General features: G+C 41.2%; 1 protein-coding gene across 5 annotated transcripts in view; it reads left to right on the top strand.

Annotated features, from left to right (window-relative positions):
* PJA2 (praja ring finger ubiquitin ligase 2) overlaps window positions 1-13,003 on the top strand; it is a 49,912-nt gene extending 36,909 nt beyond the window's left edge. For 4 of the 5 annotated variants that reach the window (XM_032096101.1, XM_032096095.1, XM_032096100.1 and 1 more), the window contains exons 10-11: window positions 1,654-1,771; window positions 12,006-13,003. The gene's annotated coding sequence lies outside the window, so the exon portion shown is untranslated. Of the gene's footprint in view, window positions 1-1,653; window positions 1,772-4,199; window positions 4,629-12,005 lie in introns of those variants that run through there. The other variant, XM_032096097.1, reaches the window with a different exon arrangement.
* Window positions 13,004-21,974: the final 8,971 nt, after the last annotated feature.

Consider the following 21,974-nt stretch of genomic DNA (forward strand, 5'->3'; position numbering starts at 1 on the left):
CATTGAAAGTATTTTATTTCTGCGGCTTTTAACATCTTCGCTTGAATTTAATTGAAAGGTAGATATTCAAACTTGTAGGGACAGCATGTAAGATCAGTTGTTAAATGTTTAACTATTTCCAAGATGCTACCTTCTTTTTGTATTTTTAAAGATATAAAAAGTCCTGTATTCTTCAGTTTGTTTAAAGAATTGCAAGGTTGTATTGCACAAAAACTAAGTGTTGCAACAACATAATTCTTCTGAACATGAAGAAGAATGTTGTAGTTTTTGAGCTTTTTCCTCCAGAGATAGTTTACCCTTTTAAAATTAAAATAATGAGAATGAAATACTGTCTCACAGGAGAAGGGAACTGGCTATAACTTGTTGACATGATGATACGATTTGTTATTTGTGCCCTATTTTGCAAAGCACTGAATTTTCCTAACTTTGGGGGGTTTGTTTTTTTGGTGGCACTAGCTATGCCTACTAAGTGATCCTTGGAACTCTTCTTTTTTCTGGAGTTTTGTTTTTTTTTTTTTTAAACCTCCCCTGGTTGGGAATTACTGCTTTACAGTTTGAATCCTGAAAACTCTATTAATACTGTAGTGATGCTGCTTGGCTTTCTGCATAAACACTTTGGTGTAGTCTCACAAAATTCCATTTGTTCTTACTTGAACAGAATAGGAATGAAAGTGGGGCTTGCTGGGGCTGACAGAATTTGTCCAATACAGGGCTTCCTTAAGTATATTTTTAGTTGTTAAAGATCAAGAAAATGTATTTATATTGTAACCTTCCAATAAGATACAGCTGTTGCCACTGAAAAAAATACACTGCTATTGTTGGTAGGCTCATTCTTGCTCAGAAAGCCAAGGCAAAGACTACAACAAAATCAAGTTTCCTCTTTGGTTGTCCAGCTGCTCTTCTACCTTGAAAATCTATTATTTTCTTTCCAGTTGCTTTTTGTTGAAACAGATGTAATGAGGTTTTGTGGGACACTGAGAGTATACAAAGAGAACCTTCTTTACTCTGAGGCTTGACTGATTATGGAGTGGGGCTCAATTAATGAAGTGTAGAACAGCTGGCAAGGACTAGTGGATAAGGCTCCTTGTCTTGTGTTACAAGGAGACAAGTGGGCTGACAGTCATCTGTGTGTAACCTTCAGATGTACAGACCTGGTATCAAAGGTTTGAACCAGTGTTCAGGAGCCTTGAAATGCCCCTGACTTTTGCTATTGCGTCATTGAAATCCAGTGCAAACTAACTCAAAGAAAGTCTGGCACTAGTCAGAACCAAGGGAGCACAAGGGTTCCTCATAAGCTTGTGCCACATTCCTCACAATGCAGTGTAAAAAATAATTGAAAATGAAAGTTCTCTTCCTTAGGTTTGAAGTAAACTCTTTCAGATGGCTTTGGGTGGAGAGAGAGGAGCATATTTTGTTGAGAATATGATGTATTTGGCATGGATGTAATTCACTCCTAAAGCATATTTCCAGGTACCTTATCTTTCTCTTTGAACTTGGAATAGCATCATTCCTGAAAAGGCCTATTGTGTTTTAGTAAATATAAGACTGTTGCCATAAGAGACACATTTGAAAGCAGCAACATCAGGGTTGTTTATTTCATAAAATGAATATATGCAGCTGTAAGAATCCTTTTCCACATTTTCTTTTTAATAGGACAGTCTCTCTGTGGTGATGCACTAACGTGAGCACATCTGAATTGATACTGTGAATGCAGTAGGTATCCTGTTCTGAAAAATGCCAAAGATGGGAAAAGAAAAACAACCCTGGCTGAGTAATTTCAGTTTTATTTTATCTGCATGTTTTTACAATCCATTCTCTTTCCCTTGGTTTTTTTTTTTTTTTGGTTTGTTGTTTTTTTTTTTTTTTTTGCTTGTTTTTTTTTTTTGTGTCACTGAATGCTTCAGGATATTCAAAATGGAAAACAGGAGTATATGTTAGTTATGTGCAGTCCTTTGGTCAAGGTGGTACACACAGCTGAGATGCATAATTATTTAGACAAGAGAAGTAATATCACTATGTGGAGAATAAGTCTTCACTCTATAGGTTAGTAAGCAGAATATGTATTTACAGATCTTTATTGTCCTAAAATTCCACATAACTGTAATTTTTTCCAGTCTTAAGCCTCTCTGTAGATAGACAATTACCTTGCTCTGAGTCATGTATCATAAATAATTATGGACGAAACAACTAATGATAGTTATTAATGAGTAAGTATGAGGATTTAATGATGTCTTGAGGCCAAAATGTAAAGGGCATGATTTTAATTTATATTGGAGTTGCTTTGCCCTCCTGAGGCAAAAGAAAAGGCTCTCAAGAGGACGTAAAGGAGAATTAGGTAAGAAATAGGAAGGTGGATTGTAGTCTAGCTAGTTTCTTCAATTACCTTTAAATCACAGTAAAAACAAGTCCTTTTTTCAGTTGTGAAGCACAATTGTCTTCAGCTTACCAGACAGCAGCCCTTGAAAATATGTCAAGGAAGTCAATGAAATTTAATGTGATGGTGAGAATTACATTTTCCAAGGCAAGTTAGGCATTTTATGTCATGTTTTCTAATTGACAAGAACCAAGGGCTACAATTTTAGTGTTGTAAGTGGTACTGATTAATGATAGTTAGGACCTGGTCATTCTTTCATAGCTCTGTGTTAGGAACACCTAAAGAGGAAATAAATTTCCTAATAGGGAATAAAAATCACTGGTCAAAGTATTTCTTTATTGTATGTTGAGTACTATGACCTGCTAATATGGAAGATCATCTCTGTCAATGGGTAGAAGAGTTTCCCTGTGGATGAGTGGAATTCCCTGCGCTTACTAAAAGCAGAAATACAAAAAAGCTTTTCTAACACTGCTTTAATGCTGCAGTAGGAGGATGTCAGCTGCAGAAACACTGACACATATTTTAAAATGCTATTTGCATATTCCAGACATCCTTTTTTAAGGTGGTAACTTGCTTTGGTAGTCAAGAAAGATGTTCTTGTCAGCAATACTGTAAATAATTTCCCGTTAAGCTATTTTAGTGAAATGAAATGGAGCCTGCATAGAACTTGTTCTGTACATGCCTTTGTTTTCTTTATTGTTTTAACTCCCTGAATCACAATTCATGTGAGCAAGAAGAAAGTTTTGCTGTAGAGATTAAGAATGGGATATAGTTCTCATTATTTACATTAAAGCTCCATGAGACTGTGAGACTTTTCTTCTGACAGTATGAAAGATGACTTAATGGGCCAACCCAAAGCAACTCAAGAATCACACCCAAAACCAGCAGAGCCTGACTAAAGAGTTTGCTCATGAATTGTGAGCTTTTGGAAAATAAATAAATAGGAGCATTTAAACAGAAGTGATACAAGAGAACAGGGGATCCTCAGCAGTGTTTGTCACCTGCAGATAGCCACAGTCCTCCTTCAGTTATCTTTCTCCCTGTGAGACAGCAAGTGTCTTTCTTGGAGCTTTTGGAATAAATGTCTAGTTCACCAGGGTTTTTGGTGAAGAAATGCCCTTCAGGTCCTTTCATTTAATGCAGTTTTCTTCTGAAAGTGGCCAGCAAGAAGGGGAGAAATGGGAGCAGAAAAAGTGTGGTCTTTTCAAGTGAATCTAAACAACCTACAGTATCAACCAAAACCAAATTCAGTTGTGAGTATAGGGAAGGAAGCAAAAAAAAAGGAGAGTGTGGCACAAAATTGCTTTTGGCAGCTCTGTCCCAAAGCAGAAATCATGGAAGCTCCTGAGGCACTGCTGTCTGGCCCACTGCACTCCTCTAGCTCTTCAGGAAATGTGGACCCTGATCACTACAACACATTCAGAATCTCTTGGTCTAAATCTTACATGACCTGTGAGACAGTTTCTTTCTGATTGAGAGGAATAGTTTGCATTTATTTGGTGTCAAGGACTCAGAAAGGATGCCTGTGTGCCCTGTGGGTTATTAAGGGCCTGTTCCTGAGACACCTGTGACCTTGCAGAAGGGTCTTTGTCTTAAATTATCACTTCAAACTGTGTCACTGTATACTCTCCTGCTCTGAATCAGTTACCATGTCTAACTGAAGAAAAGAAGCATCAGTTAATTTGTTGGAAAATTAATTTCTGTTCTGTTACTGAAAATGGTTTGATGAATGACAGTAATCAGAGGCATATTATTGCTGGTACAGTCTGTGTGTGTTAGTGGGGAAGTATCTGAAGGTAGCATTTTCTCCTTCCATATATTACAGAGAGAAGGTGTGTCTCTCTGTGTGCATAATTCAAGCACAGAGCACCAAGAGCAACCTCTGGGTGTTTCATTTTCAGAATAAGTACATATTCAAATTTTAACTTAAATTTGGAACAAGTATAGATGATTTTGCCTACTGTTTAGGGTTTGTACTTGGGATGCCAGTACTTCTAGAAAGCGTTCATCTTCTGTCCTTTGTTATGCATGACATCATGCATCTGAGAGAGATGACTAAATTTTTTCCCATCCACCTGCTGCATTTTGAAGTTATCAACAAGACAGAATAATTAGCTAACTTGCATTAATGTACTGGTTGTGCTGTGAATTAGAGCACAATGGAGAGTGCAAGGTGGCCTCAAGTCCTCTACAGTACCAGAAAAACAGATGCACTCAGGGAATGTACTGCAATGCAGGGCAGCAGCTTGTCAGAGAGACTTTAGACAATATTGCCTTAAAAAAAAAAAAGAAAAAAGAAAGCGAAAAGAAAGGGGGGAGCATGTCGGGTCTGATCCAGATTTTCATAGGTTTTTTGCATAGTTTCAACATTTTCTGGATAATCATCTGTATACTAAGAGATGATACCACAGGGCTAGATTGAAGTACAGTATCTGAATAAAGTGTTTCGGGGTTTTTTTACATAATTACCTGCCTTCAAAACTGAGATCACAGCTATGTACAACATACGGTGGAATTTCTAGTTCACTTTAAAGCTCAGGAGATCAGTTAGAAATTCTTTCAGGCTTTTCATTATCCAAGTAGAAAATACATCAAATATTGATGAACTTCTTGAAACATTGTGATCTGTCATTACATCATTTTAATGAAAAAAACCCTACTCTGAAAATAAATGTATATATTTATGTTGGCTACAGTTAAAACTGTTCTCGTGCTGCTTTTTGCTATCATTCTTACTAACAAATACTATTTATGTCTTCCTGTATCACATAAATTAAGCTTTGATGAAGGTCTAATTCTTCAAAATTCTTGCTGCTCTTTCCATGCATAAAATTCAAATATATTTGCAGTTCCCAAATGCAAAACTCCATTGCTGTTATATGACACACAATCCTCATTCAGAGGCAAATTAGTTTTTTTCTTTCCTGCAGTGAAAAAGGAGTGAGAGAGCAAAAAAGTAGCTGAGCCTTTGTCTGTTTCCTTAAGTAAGTGAGTCTCTTGTCCTCTCTATGTGTGACAATTTGACATATGAGGTGATGACTAATTTTGCAAAACTTCAAGAGTATGACTTAGAATGGCAGAACTGGCTGAAAGATGTTGTGAAAGTTCAGTTTGAAATTCTAAAATACATATTCATTGCAAAGATGCTTACATGCCTGCAAGCATTTGCATTTCTTTCTCTGCTACTTAAAAAGCTAGTGGAGGATAGATAGTACTAGATGCTCAAGTGTTAATCTTTCAGCCTTTAAATGTCTTCGTCATGAGCTTGTTATGTTTTCTTAATTGTGATCACTATCCTTTTTTTTTTCTGAGCATCTGTCTAATATAACTGGGCAATGATTTCTAGTTCAAAGTAGGGAAGCAGAAGAGGATTGAGGGCTGTCCCTTAGTAACTAAATACAGACTGCAGTGTGCAAGGGAAAATAAAAAACCTGGTTCTTTTCCAGAAATTTTAATAACAACATCATTTTCAGGCAATATTCCCACTGAAATCAGTGTACTAAATTAATAATAAATAGATATAAATTTTTCTCCACAACTGTATTATGCAATGCAGAAGCATATAAGTTCTTCTAAGAGCTTTTATTTGCTATTACCTCAAGGCGTATGCCATTTGTTTTCTTTAGCTATTTATAAAACTTTAGTTTGTGGCTTTCATAATTTTGACCCAGTATATTCTAGAGCACTTGATAAAGCAATAGGGATCATTGTAAGAAATGAAAAAAAGAGAAAAGAAAGAAAAGAAGAACATTACATTTCCTAAATGCTTGTATAAAATAGTGTGGGATTACACAAAGCACTACGTAAGAACTGTGCAGCAGGAGTATATGGTCTATGGGAGACAGAAATACCAGCAAAATAAACGTATTTTAGATACAAATGGGCAGTCTTTGCTTGCCATCTGTCTCAGCATGATCAGATTACAGAGTGGTAGAGTGATCACTGCAGAGCTTTCATGAGGGTTGTGAAGGAGGATGAGGCAGAGTCTTTATGGAGTTTGATAGGTAGCATTGCAGTGACACTTTCTGCAAGAAGGCATCTTGGTGCTGGGGACAGGAGGCTCTCTGGCACTTCACACTATTGCACTGTACATGTATTTGCTGCACGTTTTCTGGCAAAACATTGGATTTCAGAAGTCATATTGTAGCCATAAATGTGTTGTTAAGTGTGCTAAGTCCTGCAGAGAGCCTTCAACAAATTAGAGAGATGAGCAATCACCAGCCATAGGGAGCTCAACAAAGTAAAGTGACGGGTTCTGCACCTGGGATGGGGCAACCATGGATGTATGGACAAACTGGGGAATAAAAGGCTGGAGAGCAGCACTGTGGAAAGGGACCTGGGGGTCCTGGCTGATGGCAAATTGGACATCAGTCAACAGTGCCCTGGCAGCCAGGAGGGCCAAGCGTGTCCTGGGGGGCATCAGGCACAGCATCACCAGCTGGGAAAGGGAGGGGATTGTCCCGCTCTGCTCTGCACTGGGGAGGCCTCACGTCCAGTGCTGGGGGCAGTTTGGGGCACCACAATATAAAAAAAGCATAAAGCTGTCAGAGAGTGTCCAAAGGAGGCCATGAAGATGGTGAAGGGCCTCGAGGGGAAGCCGTATGAGGAGTGGCTGAGGGCACTTGGTCTGCTCAGCCTGGAGAAGAGGAGACTGAGAGGAGACCTCACTGCAGTTACAACTTCCTTGTGAGGGGAAGAGGAGGGGCAGGCAGTGATCTCTGCTCTGTGCTGACCAGTGACAGGGCTTGAGTAAATGGCCTAAAGTTGAGTCAGAGGATGTTAAGGCTAAGTATCAGGAAAACATTCTTCACCCAGAGTGTGTCTGGGCATTGGAACAGGCTGTCCAAGGCAGTGGTCACAGCACCAGGCTGGCAGAGTGCAAGAAGTGTTTGGACAATGCTCTCATTGTGTGACTCTTGGGGATGGTGTTGTGCAGGGCCAGGAGCTGGATTTGATGATCCTCGTGGGTCTCTTCAGCTCAGGATATTCTGTGATTCTATGATTTAATGAATCAATGATTCTGTGTTTCTCCTTTAAGCCTGTTTTAGGGCATACTTTTTTAAGGTGAGCTGCCTGAGTTGTGACTCCTGGTTTAGTGCCCCTTTTAGTGCCTCTTTTCTTTGGTGTCTGGAAGCAGCTGGTTTGTGCCTAGGTGTCCTCAGAGGTGGCCTCTATTGCTGCATGTAGTCAGCAGGAACTTAGTGTGCACCATTGTGGGACAATACACTCATAACAGGTAATCACAGTATACCACTTCTATACTGTCCAAAAATCATGCCCCAAATGTGTTTGAGAATCGCTGAACTAACACTGATTGGAGGAGACGAGGAAGGATTTACAGAGCACAGTGTGGGAGACCATATGTTCCTGGGTGCAGCCACAGGATCATGATCCATGAGCAGGACATTCACCAGGGCCTTTGCAGCCCTTCTGTCTGTGCTGCTGCTCTGCCAAGTGCTGCCTGTGCTACAGTGCTCTCCAGGTTCATTTGGAGGTGGCTCATGTGGAGCAACAGGCCTTTGCATTATTCCCAAATGGACAGAAGGAAGAAGGAGACGTTGCTTCCTGATGCTCAAGAAGGAATTTGGGCCAACAGACACTTGTAGAACTTCCTGTCAAGAAAACTTGTGGCCTACTAAGAGTTTTAAAAGTCAAAAAATGTATTTTTTATTTCAGTGCTATGTTGTAATATCTGGAAGGATGCAAAACCCATATTGTTTTAGAAGTCATTAAATAGATGGGTTAGTGTTTATCATGTATTTAAAAATGAGTACAATTCTATAATTTCAGCAATGTGATTTCAGAGTAACTAAATGCAATCTAGTACATTTTTACATCTCTCCATGTGTGTACAGAGGAGAGAGCAGTAAAACATTGACATTAAGATGAGAGGGTGGAAACTGGTGTTTCATTCAATTAAATACATACTTTTTAGGGAGACGGGTAAAGTGGTGTTCTCCAGCTGTGCATCTGTCAGGTCTGCCAGGAATGGGTACAGTTTGGGTGGTCTCTACTTTGTTTTTGTGAAGGGATTTTGTTCTATGTTACTGCTGCTGCCAGTTAGTATCATATATGGAGATAATGTAACATCAGAACAAAACCTGAAAGATGAAGAAAGTGTTGCTGTCAGTTGTGCACTTAAAATATCTTTGGAACCAAAATATTTTTCTGTTTGGGCCTTCTTTTGCTGTAAGTGTGTTTTCACACATTTTTTTTCAGAAAAGGAAATTTGAGATTAAAAGTTGTGATGCAGTTTTTCCCAGAGCTGAACATAGTTATGGGTTGCTTTAGCCCAGGCTCATGCAGATGTCCTTTTTTATTTTTCAGTGCCAAAATTCAACAGTTCATTTAAAAGTTGGTTGTCCTTTCTGCATCCATGGACTTTTAGCTCCACCATTCACCTTCTCCTAACATCCCAGAGAAAAGTAAAAGGCTGTGACAGTGCTTGCTAGGGGGAAATACCAAGAAGGTTAGGGGGAAAAGAAATCTCAAACAGTAGCACAATTTCTCCTTGGCATGAGGTAATTTAGAAATAGTTTGTGGAATTGAAAACAAGTGTATCACGTGCATTGGTATGTATTATTATTTTTCATGTGACTGTAATGTTCTGTTCGTTCCATCTATGCCCATTTTTTCTGCATATTTGGAAGTGTTTTCCCACATAAAATGAAATAGTTGTAAATAGAATGCAGATGAGAATACAAACTTTTCATTGTTTGGTTACTGGAACTTGATTGTTGACATTGGTCTGGTTGGTTTTAAAAGAAGAATTTAGATAGATTGTTCTTATTTTTGTAATGAAATTTTTAAAAATTTGAACCAGATCCATGCATGTTTTAACTGCATTGCTTTCAGTCTGCTTTTCCACAGTTTGCTTTGGGATATTAATTTCAGGCAGTGTACTGGGTTTTCATACACGAGACAAATAGGACTCTGCAGATGTAGGAGAGAAATAATACTGTCCTTACCAGAAACAGTCCTGTGGTAAGCATCATCAAGAAAAGGAGGAAGCCACTCTGCTAAAACCTGGAAAATGTTTTTGCTGCAAGCAATGAAAATGAAAGATAGAGAGCACATACCTATTACATCTCTTGTAAAAGTGGCAGAAAGTTAAATGCTTTCTGATAACCTTTTGGTCATTATCATGTTTCTGAGCACTCAGACGTGTATGAGGTGAAAACCTTTCTTTTTTGAGAGCAGGAAAAATGAAACACACAAGAGGGGAGGAACATGGGTGTATTACTTGTCTTTCACTGTCCTCTAACCTTCCCATATTTCCACTATACTATTCAGTGCATCAATTGTCAGTATTGGATTTCCTTAAAAGGTCGCTGAAAATGCATTCTGGATTTGAAAAGTAGGTTGTATTAGCTTTGGATGTCTCTATTATATTTTTTTTTCAGAAATGGTGAGGAGGAGAAAAATATAATCTTCCTGTTAATCATCATGTGAAATATATTATGCTCAGCTGTGGATAAGTGGGCAGTCATCAGCCCAGTGCTGCCAAAAAAGCAGAGAGGAATGCATTGATTTAATCTGTTGGTCTGGAACTATTATTTTGGATTTTTCCATCTCTTTTGCTATTTATTATTTTTGATTTTTCTTGAGTCGAGAACTGATTTCTTCCTCCATTATTCCTGTGTTGTGTCCAGTCATGAGATTTTTAAGAGGCCTCATGTTTTCTCAACTTTTCCTCTATCCCAACTAGCTACCTCCACTCTCATCTCTTACACTCTGTTTTTCTCTCCCAGCAGCTGCTTTCCCACAACAACACATTTCTCTCCGAACAGCTCTCAGAAGAGCTGCCCCTTTAGCCTGTTCCTGGGGGAAGGAGGAGAGGAGGGGTTGGATGCAGCTGCCCAGGGAGTGTTGCAGCACCCTGTGCCCGTCTGTTCCCCTCTATTCTGCTCTGTTCTGCTCCTGTAAAGCAGAAGGGAGAGGCACAGGCAATGCTGCCTGCACCAGCAGCAACTGGGGTTTCTGCCCAAAAAAGAGACACCTGCAGATCTTGTTAAATTTCTGGGAATGGATTGGTTGGACAGGTGACTCTTTAAATTTTTCTTGCTCTGAAAATTATGTTGTAACTGTGGTGTTTCAGTGGAGTGTTAAATCACTTTGCAGTAAGAGATTTCTGAATTTAAATGTCAAATCAAATGGCTCAATCCACTGAGTGGCAGATGTATTTTAGTCAGCAGCGCTTTTATGGAAAAACACTTTTAAGATTGCTCTTCCTGTCAGAGCTCCCAGCCTGGATGTGGGTGAGGGAACCAGATCCCTTTGGCTTAGAAAAGGGTTTTTGTGAGGCTTCAGGAGCAAGGGTGGCCCAGGCCAGGTGTGGGGGTGAGCCCCTCAATGCCTCCCCTAGCCCGAGAGCCAGTGAGTAGTGAACAACAAAAACTCCCCTTCAGGGCTAAAGAAAGGATGACATTCATTGTGCCAGGGGCAGCAGCTTAATCCTTGCCAGGGGACCTTGTGGAAGCATGAGCTGCAGCATGTGGCCCAGCTTCTGCCTGCCATTAATCAGCCTCTTGGTGCTTCCTCGCCTTGTTGGATGCTTTTTGCACTTCTCCTCTGGGATGCTGGGCTGCCCCCAGGGTGGAGAGTGGCAGCTTCCAGAGAGCATCCAGCACCCAGCTGTTGGGAGCCTGGGTGCCTGCCAGTCCGGCAGTTCTTTTGGCTCTGAAGTGGAGGAAATCAAGGAGAGAAGAGAAAAGAAAAAAAAAAAAAACTAGCAAAACCAAACATAAATATTTCAGGGGAAAAAGTGCAGAGATGTCTAAGATGAAAATCCAGGCAGCTTTAATTATCACTGTGGTTATTTATTTATTTATTTATTTATGGTCTTGCTCATTACAGCACTGATCCATCACAGCTCCCATCTCAGCACCAGGCACTGACAGGGCTGTTGGTGGGGGGCTGCAGGTTAGGGGGTGAGAGCTCGTCTGCACCAACCCCCCCATGACAAATCAGGGGAAGGGACCTGCTGAGGTGCATCAGCACCTCTGTTTGGTGAAACTCTTCAGGAACGTACTCATGGGGTTTATGTGATAAATGTTTTCAATATTGACAAATGTAGCACAAGGCATTTTTTTTTCCTCTGTGGGAAAAAAAAGGATTTTCTTCCAATTTTCTATGCTTTTGTGCATCTTTCCTATTAGGTGCTCCTAGAAGAATTGACATGAATTAATTAGCTTGCAGTAAAACAATAATTTGTATATTTGTAATATGTACATAAAGTGCTGTTTGGCAATAAGGAATGCCTTTTAAGCAACAGCATTTTGAAAGGGGAGGGACCAGCTATAACCCATCTTTTCTTCCTCGTGGTGGTGGTCATGACATGCGGGTTTGCCTTTCTGATCTTGGCAACACCTCTGGGGTAGATGGACCATCATCCATATTATCAGCTGTCAGACCTGCCACATCCAAAGCCTCACACCTGTTGAGTAGAGGCACCTGAGCAGGTGAGGCAGATACCTGGAGACGGTTCACTTGCCACCCTGAGCATAGACTTGGCTCCATTGTCTCCTTTACTGTAAGTTACTGCCTTCTCTCTGGTTGGGGGTGGGACTGCAGGGGGTGGGATACAGGATCTTGATTTTTTTTCTCACAGATATTCCTATTTCTGTCTCAGGAAGGAAAGAGCATGGTTCCAGCAGCTCTTTCTCAGACTCCCTGATGTTCCTTAACCTGTCCACTTCCCTGCAAAGCTCTGCCATCGTCTACTTGGTCACACACCTCACAGAGGTGTCCTCACTCTGCCAGGTCCTGTGGACTAGGAGTGCAATACATCAGCAACAACAAAACCAGCCGTGCCTGAAAACAGTGACAAAGGACAGCCTCTCACTGCTGAGGTCATCCTGCTCTGAAGTCAACACTCAGTACTGTGTCTCACCAACTTATTAATAGAAAATTATTGGCAGAGGAGGTTTCATAAAGCATATTACAGCTCAAACCACCATAATAAAGATTTTGAACAATATCAATGGGCCACAAATTAAAACCCGGACACAGGTTCCTTCCCCAACACATGGACATACATACACACGCTAAACACATCTCAGTGTTAGTGGGCCTTGTATTGAAATGACAAAATGCTGTGTTATTTCTGCTTTAAGATTCAATACAGGTCAAGTGACTTGCTGATTTCAGGCAGTCTCAGGTTTCCACATAACTGTAAACCATCCTGCTTTTAAAAACAAAACTAATCTAGGAACCTTGGAGTGCTTTTTTTTTCCTGGTTTTTTTTTTTTTCTTCTTTTTTTTCATTACAGTTTCATAACAGCTGCTGGAAAATAAACACTTCTCCCCTCTCAAAACTGAAGCTGGTGCTTAATGCTGCTGTCTAACAATAATTTAACCTTAAAAAACCATCAACACTTTCTGCTGTAATTTCAGAGACTTTAACATGATCGTCTGATCTCCAAGGACAGAAAGAGTGATTACTATTCAAGGAAAAAAAGTCCACTCCTATTTCAATTAAAAAGATGCTGTGTTTGTGCTGGAAGTGACTTCAAAGTTTGAATTAAAGATGGAATTATTTCTCTTAATCAAAACTGTGAAACATTTATGTTATTAGTGTGAATACCTAAAAGGGACAAAAATAAATTTTTCGCTTGTTCCAAAACATTGCTGAGGACTGGAGTGTGTTTTGTTTCCGTTATGACTTTTGGTTATTTACAGTATGTAACTCACAGATGCTGTAACATGAGTTGTGCTTTAACGACTCCTCTTAATCTCACCACCAGCTGGGAATTTCTACTTATTTTCTTTTTTAAACTTAATTTTGCAGAGGACTCTAGCTCTTGTCATTGTTTTTTCCTTTCAAGGAGACACTTTGACACAATATCTGACATAACATTGGGGTTTTGAGATCCTGAATATTTAGAGATTCTATCTGGGCCGGAGGGTCTAGAGATGGTTTGGTGGCAGGTGCTGCAGGGGCAGCCCCACCAGGCCTGCAAGGAGCGCTCAGGAGTGACAGCTTTTTTGCCTCATCTATCAAGCTCCTTAGCAGCTACCGCAGTTCATTTTTCTCCACATGAGAGTCTTCAGTCAGAAGTTGCTCCGTGCAATGACATGAGCTGTCACACAAACCTGGGCTCTGACTCAGATGGTGTCTGTGTCCCTGCAGTGATGAGTCAGGCACGTGTCACCTCAGCTCTGTCCTTGTTTCCTTGTTCCTCTTTCCTGCCTTCTTCATTGCTCTTGCCAATGACCTACCCCAGCCCTGAGCTTTTGGCAGCTCCCACTATTCCACTGGACACCTGCAAATTACAGAGAAGCATCCTCTGTGCAGGAGGGAGTGAGGGAAAACTCTGTGCTGCACATACCACCGGTCCAGCACAGCATGGGAAATACTACATTTCTTACCATGATCTTGAAAACTACAGGCACTAACACCCTTACCTAGCAATTGCAAGCCTAGTAGAAGGGTTCAAATCCTTTCCTTTTACCAGTGATTTGCATGCTGTAGGAAGGTCAGGGGAAAAGACTTCGGAGAAACTGTCATTCTGGTTTTAAACAGAGGAGGACTGAGTCGTGGGAGAAACCATTCCTCCAAGTCTATACACTGAATTGTGACAGAATCAGAATTAAAATATCCTGCTTTTATTCTTCTGAAGTGTTGCTGCTGCCTTTCATCTGCATCTTTTCTACTTTCTGCACTGTTGCAGATTTTCTTGACTTTGTGTTTCTTGGTGTTCTTCAAACCAAAGATGCAAAACTGCTTCATCCCTTCACTTACTACCTCCACTTCTTTCAGGTTCTTTATCTTCCACTTCATATTAATTGACTCATTCCCTTTCCAGAGTTTAGCACTATCAAAACTAATTGTTATTGTACTGCTCCCTGTACAATAATAATTGTACACCCCAGTGTTTTGGGCTGAAATTGTGACTTACTAATAATTGCATATCTGTACTGATGAGAAAACTAAAATACTTGAAAAGCTGAAGTAAGGTCATTAACTTTTAAATAGATCTCCATTTCATCCTAGCCCAGATTTTTGAAGAAACCATGAAGTCTCGCTAGATCGTATTTTTTTCAGGCTGCTCAGAGAACTTGTGAGTAAGAATGCCTGTGAAAACGCTTTTGAGGGTGCTGGACTCTGATGGTCACTTTGTAAGCACCACCTCCTAAAGGCACAGGAACGAGCAATTCCAGATAGAAGTCAAGCAGGTGAGGCAGAAGGCTGGCTTGGCTGAGCAGGGATCTTCTTCTGGAGCTAATGCAAGAAAAAGGAGATGTGTGGCCAAAGTCAGGTGGCATGGGAGGCAAACAGAGATACTGGTGTAAGGGAGAAAATTCATGCAGCCAAAAAACTGGAGTTGATGCTGGCCAGAACTGTGGGGGACAATGAAAAAAGTTTACTTAGATCATTAGTAGTAAAAGGCAGTGCAGAGATAACATTGGCCCATTGCAGGATTAGGATGGTCACCTCCCAAACAGGGCAGAGACAAGGCAGAGGTGTTTAATGCTTTCCTTGCCTTTGTCTTCAGTGCTGCTGATGGCTAAGGGAGTCCCAGTGCCCTGAGCTGGAGCACCATGACTGTGAGAGTGATAAACTCCCAGCTGACCCTGAGCCTGTGCAGGTTCTGTTGCTCCAGCTGGATCTCTACAAATCTATGGGGCATGATGGGATTCATCTGAGAACACTCGAAGAGCTGCTGATGTCATCATGAGCCTCTCTCAATGATTTCTGAACATTCTTGGGAATCCAGAGAAGTCTCAGTTGAGAGGAAGCTGGTGAACATTATCACAGTTTTCAAGAAGGGCAAGAAGGATGACCTGGGAAATTGCGGGTTTGTCAGTCACACCTTTAGTGGTGTCACTGGTAAAATTATAGAGAAAATTATTTTTGAAGGTATTGAAAAACACCTGAAGGACAATGCAGCCATTGGTCACAGCCAGCACGGCTTCATGAGAGGAAAGTTCTGGTTGTCAAACCTAATTTTGTTTTGTGACAAGGTATCCCACCTACTGGATCAAGGGAACCAGTCAATGTAGCTTTTGGGATTTCAGCAAAGACTTCAAAACTTACTGGATCCCTCTGGACAACACCCAGCCCACAGCTGGATAAACAGGTCCTGTGATGAGTGAGCAGCTGGCTCACGGTCAGGCACAAAGGGTTATAGTGAATGGGGTGACATCAGACTGGTGAGCTGTCCCTAGGAGGGTTCCAGAGGGCTCCATCCTCGGCCCTGCGCTCTCAACATCTTCATAAACCACTTGGACACAGGACTCAAACGTACATTAAGTAAATTTGCTGATGACTCTAAATGGGGAGATGCTGAAAAGAGGCTGGAAAACAGCACCAGGGAAGGAGACCTGGGGGTCCTGGCTGATGGCAAGTTGGATATGAGTCAGCAGTGCCTGGCAGCCAGGAGGGCCAAGCGTGTCCTGGGGGGCATCAGGCACAGCATCACCAGCCGGGAAAGGGAGGGGATTGTCCCGCTCTGCTCTGCACTGGGGAGGCCTCACGTCCAGTGCTGGGGGCAGTTTGGGGCACCACAATATAAAAAAAGCATAAAGCTGTCAGAGAGTGTCCAAAGGAGGCCATGAAGATGGTGAAGGGCCTCGAGGGGAAGCCGTATGAGGAGTGGCTGAGGGCACTTGGTCTGCTCAGCCTGGAGAAGAGGAGACTGAGAGGAGACCTCACTGCAGTTACAACTTCCTTGTGAGGGGAGGAGGAGGGGCAGGCAGTGATCTCTGCTCTGTGCTGACCAGTGACAGGGCTTGAGTAAATGGCCTAAAGTTGAGTCAGAGGATGTTAAGGCTAAGTATCAGGAAAACATTCTTCACCCAGAGTGTGTCTGGGCATTGGAACAGGCTGTCCAAGGCAGTGGTCACAGCACCAGGCTGGCAGAGTGCGTTTGGACAATGTCATTGTCCAAAATGTCATTGTCCACACAGTCATTGTGTGACTCTTGGGGATGGTGTTGTGCAGGGCCAGGAGCTGGATTTGATGATCCTCGTGGGTCTCTTCAGCTCAGGATATTTTATGATTGCATGATTTTTTTTTTCTACATTTTCTTTTCCAAGCTGAAGGTGCTCTTGTTCAAATGCTTTTGGGCTGCTTTGTAGTTTGGTTTTTTTTAACATGCTTTTAAATTATTTTAAAGAAACAAAAATGCAGGGATACTGCTTAAAGGGTAGTTTGGATCTCTTGACCAGGTAATGAAATTTTGTAAGGCATAATGCTGGCGTTTACACTGCTAATATAGGACACCACATCCTCTCTAAAGCTTTCTGCTCATGTCAGTCCTAGGTGGCACAGAAGAAAATTGCAGGCCCAGAAACACATTACCCAAGGACTTTTAAATTCAGAGCAGAGCAATTGTTGAAATATTGAGAGGTAATGTAATGTGATTTGTGTTCAAAACTTGTGCCTTATCAGCCTCTGTATGTCTTGTTCCACTAATGTTCTTGTCTAAAATCACACAGTGCTCTAAATGACCCTAGTGGGCATGGCAATGAGTCCTAAAGCTGTACCTCATGGTGCTTGCTAGTTTACATTTTAATCAAGTGTGGGGAATATGTGACCTACAACTAACTAAACATATTGTTTCTCACAGGTCCAGCTGACTCAGTGAAATGTATCTGCATATCTCAGGATGCCAGACTTGTGACTTGGGTCTTCGTTCGAAAGACAGGTGTCTGCTAAGGAAGGCACGAGCCTCCCCTGGAATGGAAAATGTAACCCCTTCCCTCTGAATTATTATAATTTTGAAATTAAGGGGCTTTCAGGCAAAGACACGAGAAATAGGAATAATAGTTCTTTACTAGTATATGTAAGAAGGCAAAAATACAGAAACAGTGGCATAACCCTGACAGAATCAGGATACAACCTGACACCCTGCTGGGCAGGGTGGTGGTAGCAGTCTGATTAAATGGTGGCTGCAGTCCTCTTGAAGTGATGGATATGGCTCTGTCAAAGCAGTGATCCTGTAGAAGGATCTGGTCCTCCTCTGAAGGTCCAGTGGTGGTTATGTAGCTCTTGTCCTCTGGGAATCCAGTAGGTTAGGGCTGAGTGTGGTGTTCCAAACCTCAGATTATATCCAGGTAGGAATGCTTGGTTCCTCCCCCTGGAGGAACATCTCACAATGGGACAATGTAATTTAATGAGCCATGCACTGAGGCTAGATGGCCCATTAACAGAAGATGTCCCTCCCAAGGGAGTTATCAGGGATGTGTCATGGGAGAGATAAAGAACACTGCCCCACCTGGTTTTAACAGATGGTGATAGAATACATACTTTTGGTTACATGTCACATTGTAACCCAAGACATTTGAAATACAAGTTATTGATTATTGCTTTGGAAAAAGTAGCCAGAGTGGATTAATGAGACATCATATAACTTCGAAACTAAATGGTGGGTGTATAAATCACAATTTTCAGCTGAGATGTTGGCAGCTTACTAGAAATAGCTTTGAGATAAGATAAAGTGTGTAGAAGATACATATCTGAATTTATTTCTAATGCTGTCCTTCAGCCTAAGAACAACATACTGGTTCCAGGAAGAAAGGCTTATTTTATCAGAAGTAAAACAGTAAATTCATCTTGCACTTTGTTTTGTAAGGTAGCTTCGGGGTCTTTTTGACATTATGGATCCTCTTGTCCAAGCCCTGTAATTTCCTTGCCTTGAACAATGTATGAGCCATCTGCCGCAGTGACAGCATCCCTTTATCTTTTGGGTAGTCATGATGAGATTGGTGCTGGTACTGAACAAGGAAATCTGTGAGTTTTCTTAATTCTTTGGTTTGATGTAAGGAATAGAAGCAGAAGGTGTAACAAGCGTGATGGAATCCTACAATGGCAGCGAACAATCCTGCTATCTTTGTCTGATTTCCTCTTCTCCACCCCAAACCAAAACCAAAACTGAAACCGAAACTAAACATAGCTTTCACCGAAGTTGACCTAAACTTAGGCCTTGGTGACAAATATTATTGTCCTCTACTTTATACAGCTCACAATGCTATAAGAAGCTTTTCTTTTCATGAACTGACTGGCACACTCACTACATAGTTTTAAGTCCTGGAGTATGTATACAGAGGTTGTTTTCCATGGCAAAGCAGCACTAATCCCTTCATATAGTGGAATTTTGTATTTTCCCCAGCATTCCAGTCAGCATCAAAATTTTATCAAAAAGTTCATTGATTGAAGTTAAACTACATCCAGGCAGCTGTGATGCTGTTAGTCATTGCAGGCTCCCTGGGGGTGATGTTCAGCACAGAAATCCTTCTGTACAGCCTCCCTGTGCAGTGATCTCCAACAGATCCCCTGTTTGCTCTGACAAATGACAGACTAGCCTTCATTTGAGAACAAGTTGATAAAAGCGATTTTTAAGAGGCAAAAAAAATGAGCTTCTGGGTTATTTGATACCATGAATTCCTAAACTGACGTAGCAAACCCTAGACTACAAACAGCGCTTGAAATCCTAGTTCAACATTTCAGACCTGTTGTTGGATGATGCAAATGCAGGAAAGAGTCTGCTTTACTATTCCTTTTCAACCTAGGATCAATGGAAAACAAAAGCAGAGGACATCTATTACAGTCAGAGAAACCAGTACTACTTTTGGAGGAGGAGGAAAAGTTGTGCAATAATTTTTCTCTAAACACCCTGTGCAGCACATTTGTTGTATATCTGGATCAAAGAATGGTGTGAAGAGACAGGAGAGCATCTCTATTCATTAACCAGTCTTGCCCTCAGAAAAATGGTTAGTTATTTACTCCTGTCTTAGCCATATCTCCTAAAAATGCAGCTACAACTTTTGAAACAGGATATTGACCTCTAGCATGATTAAAACATGCTGCACTTAATACTTTTGTCGTGCTGTAACAGTAGTGCTGATGTGGCTAGAGCAAGAGACAGCAAAGACACAGGACTGCAAAACCTCATAGAAACAGACAGTGCTGCATGTCCTTGCAAGGTACAGCTCCACTTCAGAGAGGTACTATGGACATTGAAACGGTAATATCACTGTATTAAACACAGATAATATTTATTATTGGATAAAGTTAAGAGGCTGTGCTTCTGGGCCTGCAATTTACCTCTTCCAACCCTCTTAACTTCCCCTGTCTCCTCTTGGTTTAGTCCTTTGCCATATCCAAAACAGGAAGTTCTTCCAAGTGATTTAGTGGTATATTATGCTTTCTGATCTTCCTTTTTAATTTGCACTTTAAAATCTTAATGTTCCTTAATCCTCCATAGGATTGCTCATTTTGCTGCAGAGCAAAAATTTAAGCTGGCTGTAAACATAGTTGGAATGCTGCTTCTTACACAGGAAACAACTGGCAGAGAGATTCAGTTTAAGTCAGAACGTGAGCTGCAGTTGGGAGCACATGTGCTCCTTGATTAACTTTGTAAGAAAGGCAGTTGGTTTTTCCAGAGTGCTCCTGTGTATTTCTGAGGAAGAATTGCTACCTCTGTCTGCAGTTTACAGCAGAGTGAGGGATGAATGTTGTTTTTGGAACACTATGTTGGTTACCAAGGACTGCACCTCTGGTTGTTTGGTTTGGCTTTCAAGCAAGCAGATTTTACTTTAGAGATACTTCTGTGTATACTACAGGACAATCTGTTCTGTCCCTGGTGGAAGGTGGAAATGTGGAAAGGGCAGGAAAGAGAACATTGGGGGATAACTGGCAAATATCTTTGTAAACCAGAATGGAAACAGCTTGATGCACAAAGTATTATTGATGATTTTCCAAAATAAGGACATGAGAACGAAATTGTTCTGGGTCGCCAGAATTGCCCTAAGGATGCTGCAGGAGCAGGGATAGGCAAAATATGCTCTGAAAAATTTGTGGTGGGCTGAGGAAAACAGCTGGGGATGATCCAAAAATAGCAGGGGATGTTTTTTCTTCTTTCAAATATAGAGAGAAAAAAATCAACTGCTCTGTTCCTTCTTCACATAAAACAGACCTTTAGCAGGTCAGTTAGACTGTATTTACTGTAGCACTGATTTCCAGCCTTTGCTTCCTGGAATTACTGTATCATGTTCTTGAAAGGATCATCCCAAAAAACTAACCAAGATGGCACGAAATTTATTTCAGCCGACTTATGCTAGGAATTAGACAACTTTTAATGTATGTAGCTTTCCCTTTTTTTTTTTTTTAATGTGTGGAATATTGTTTTCTTCCTATTTCAACACCCAGTGCTAATGCTTCACTATTCTGGATATTGTTTGCACATAGCTGGAGCCTTCTCAGTGAGAATATAAGTAGTGCTGGAGCAAACAAGGTGTTGAGGGTCCCAGGCAGAACACTGACATGGGAGAAATTAATGCAAAAACAGTGTTAAGAGCACACAATTTCAATGTCTTTTCTATAACCAGGGCAACCCTACCACTCACTTTTAAGTGTATCACTGCTATTTACCAGGGGCACAGAACATCTGACAGCCACCTTATTTCACGTGTAAAAATGAACTTTACAATTCAAGTGTGTTTTGTTTTGGTTTGTTTTTCTCCTTTTGAATTTCATCTACGACTGTGCAGCGTTGTCAGGTCCTTCTCCTTGGTCACTCAAACCTTTCTCAAAGACTTACTGGCTTGAAACGTTCTTTGCTCCCTCACTGCCTAGAAGTGTCTCACAGTCTTTCCTGAAAATCTGTTAGCGATAAAGCTGTTTAATTCAACAGTTCCTGGAGGCTTTGGGACCCTGTGTCAGGCACTGGATACATTTAAATTTCAGTGGGGATGTTCAGTTCAGTTCAGTTCAATATTAACTAGCTTTGCCCCGTGCTACAGTAGCTGGACTGCAAATTTTGCCTGCAATATACCTGCATAACAGTGACTACAGTGAAGTTTTTCTCCCTCTTTCCCCACCTGAATTTGGCTGGTTGTTTCCTTCTCTTGTTTTTTTCCCTAGCTCTTTGAACTTTCCTTTTTATTTCTGCCCTCCATATTTTACTTGCTCTGCCTTCAGTGTTGCCTTTGCTTTCTCCTTGATTAGACTTAGTCTCTGTTACGAGGCTCACTTCTCTTCTCTGAGAAAGGGGGGAAGAGGATTTGGGACTGTAGAAAGGGCGTTTGGTTTGCCTGGTTCTGCACATGCAGCATTCTCCTTTTCCCAGCAGTGGTGAGCAAATCCAGAGCTGTAGTAGCTCCTCTCCCTGTTGCTCTTCTCCCTGTTGTGTGGCCATAGGGTGGCTGATATGGGGACCTGTTTTTTGCAATTCCCAAATCATACAGAAACCCTTCCTTCAGTGTGCCCAGAAAAGACTGTAAGAGCAGGAATGTGGCTTGAATTGGAGAGAGAAGTGACAGATCTCTTAGGGCAGGCTTTTATTTAGTTCCTGCTTTCTTTTCCCTCCCAACAGAAATGCAGAAATTCTAGCCTTTTTAACCCAAAGAGAAAAAAAGCAATTAGAAGGTGTGAATCTAATTATTGCCTTGGTTTAGAGTGAGTTTCTACAGGGAATGGAACTAACCTGGCAGGAATTGGGATTATATGATTTGCATAGGACAAAACCATTGCTGCTTTGATTTTTGGAGGAGCTGACAGCATGCTTTTCTAGAGTACATGTGCTTCTCCAGTTTTGCATATTGACCTTTCAGATTAGTCAACAGTGACTCGTGATACTTTCACCTTGAAGAGGTG

This window comes from Corvus moneduloides, chromosome Z, assembly GCF_009650955.1.
Source record: "Corvus moneduloides isolate bCorMon1 chromosome Z, bCorMon1.pri, whole genome shotgun sequence".
In the NCBI taxonomy this organism is placed as follows: domain Eukaryota; kingdom Metazoa; phylum Chordata; class Aves; order Passeriformes; family Corvidae; genus Corvus; species Corvus moneduloides.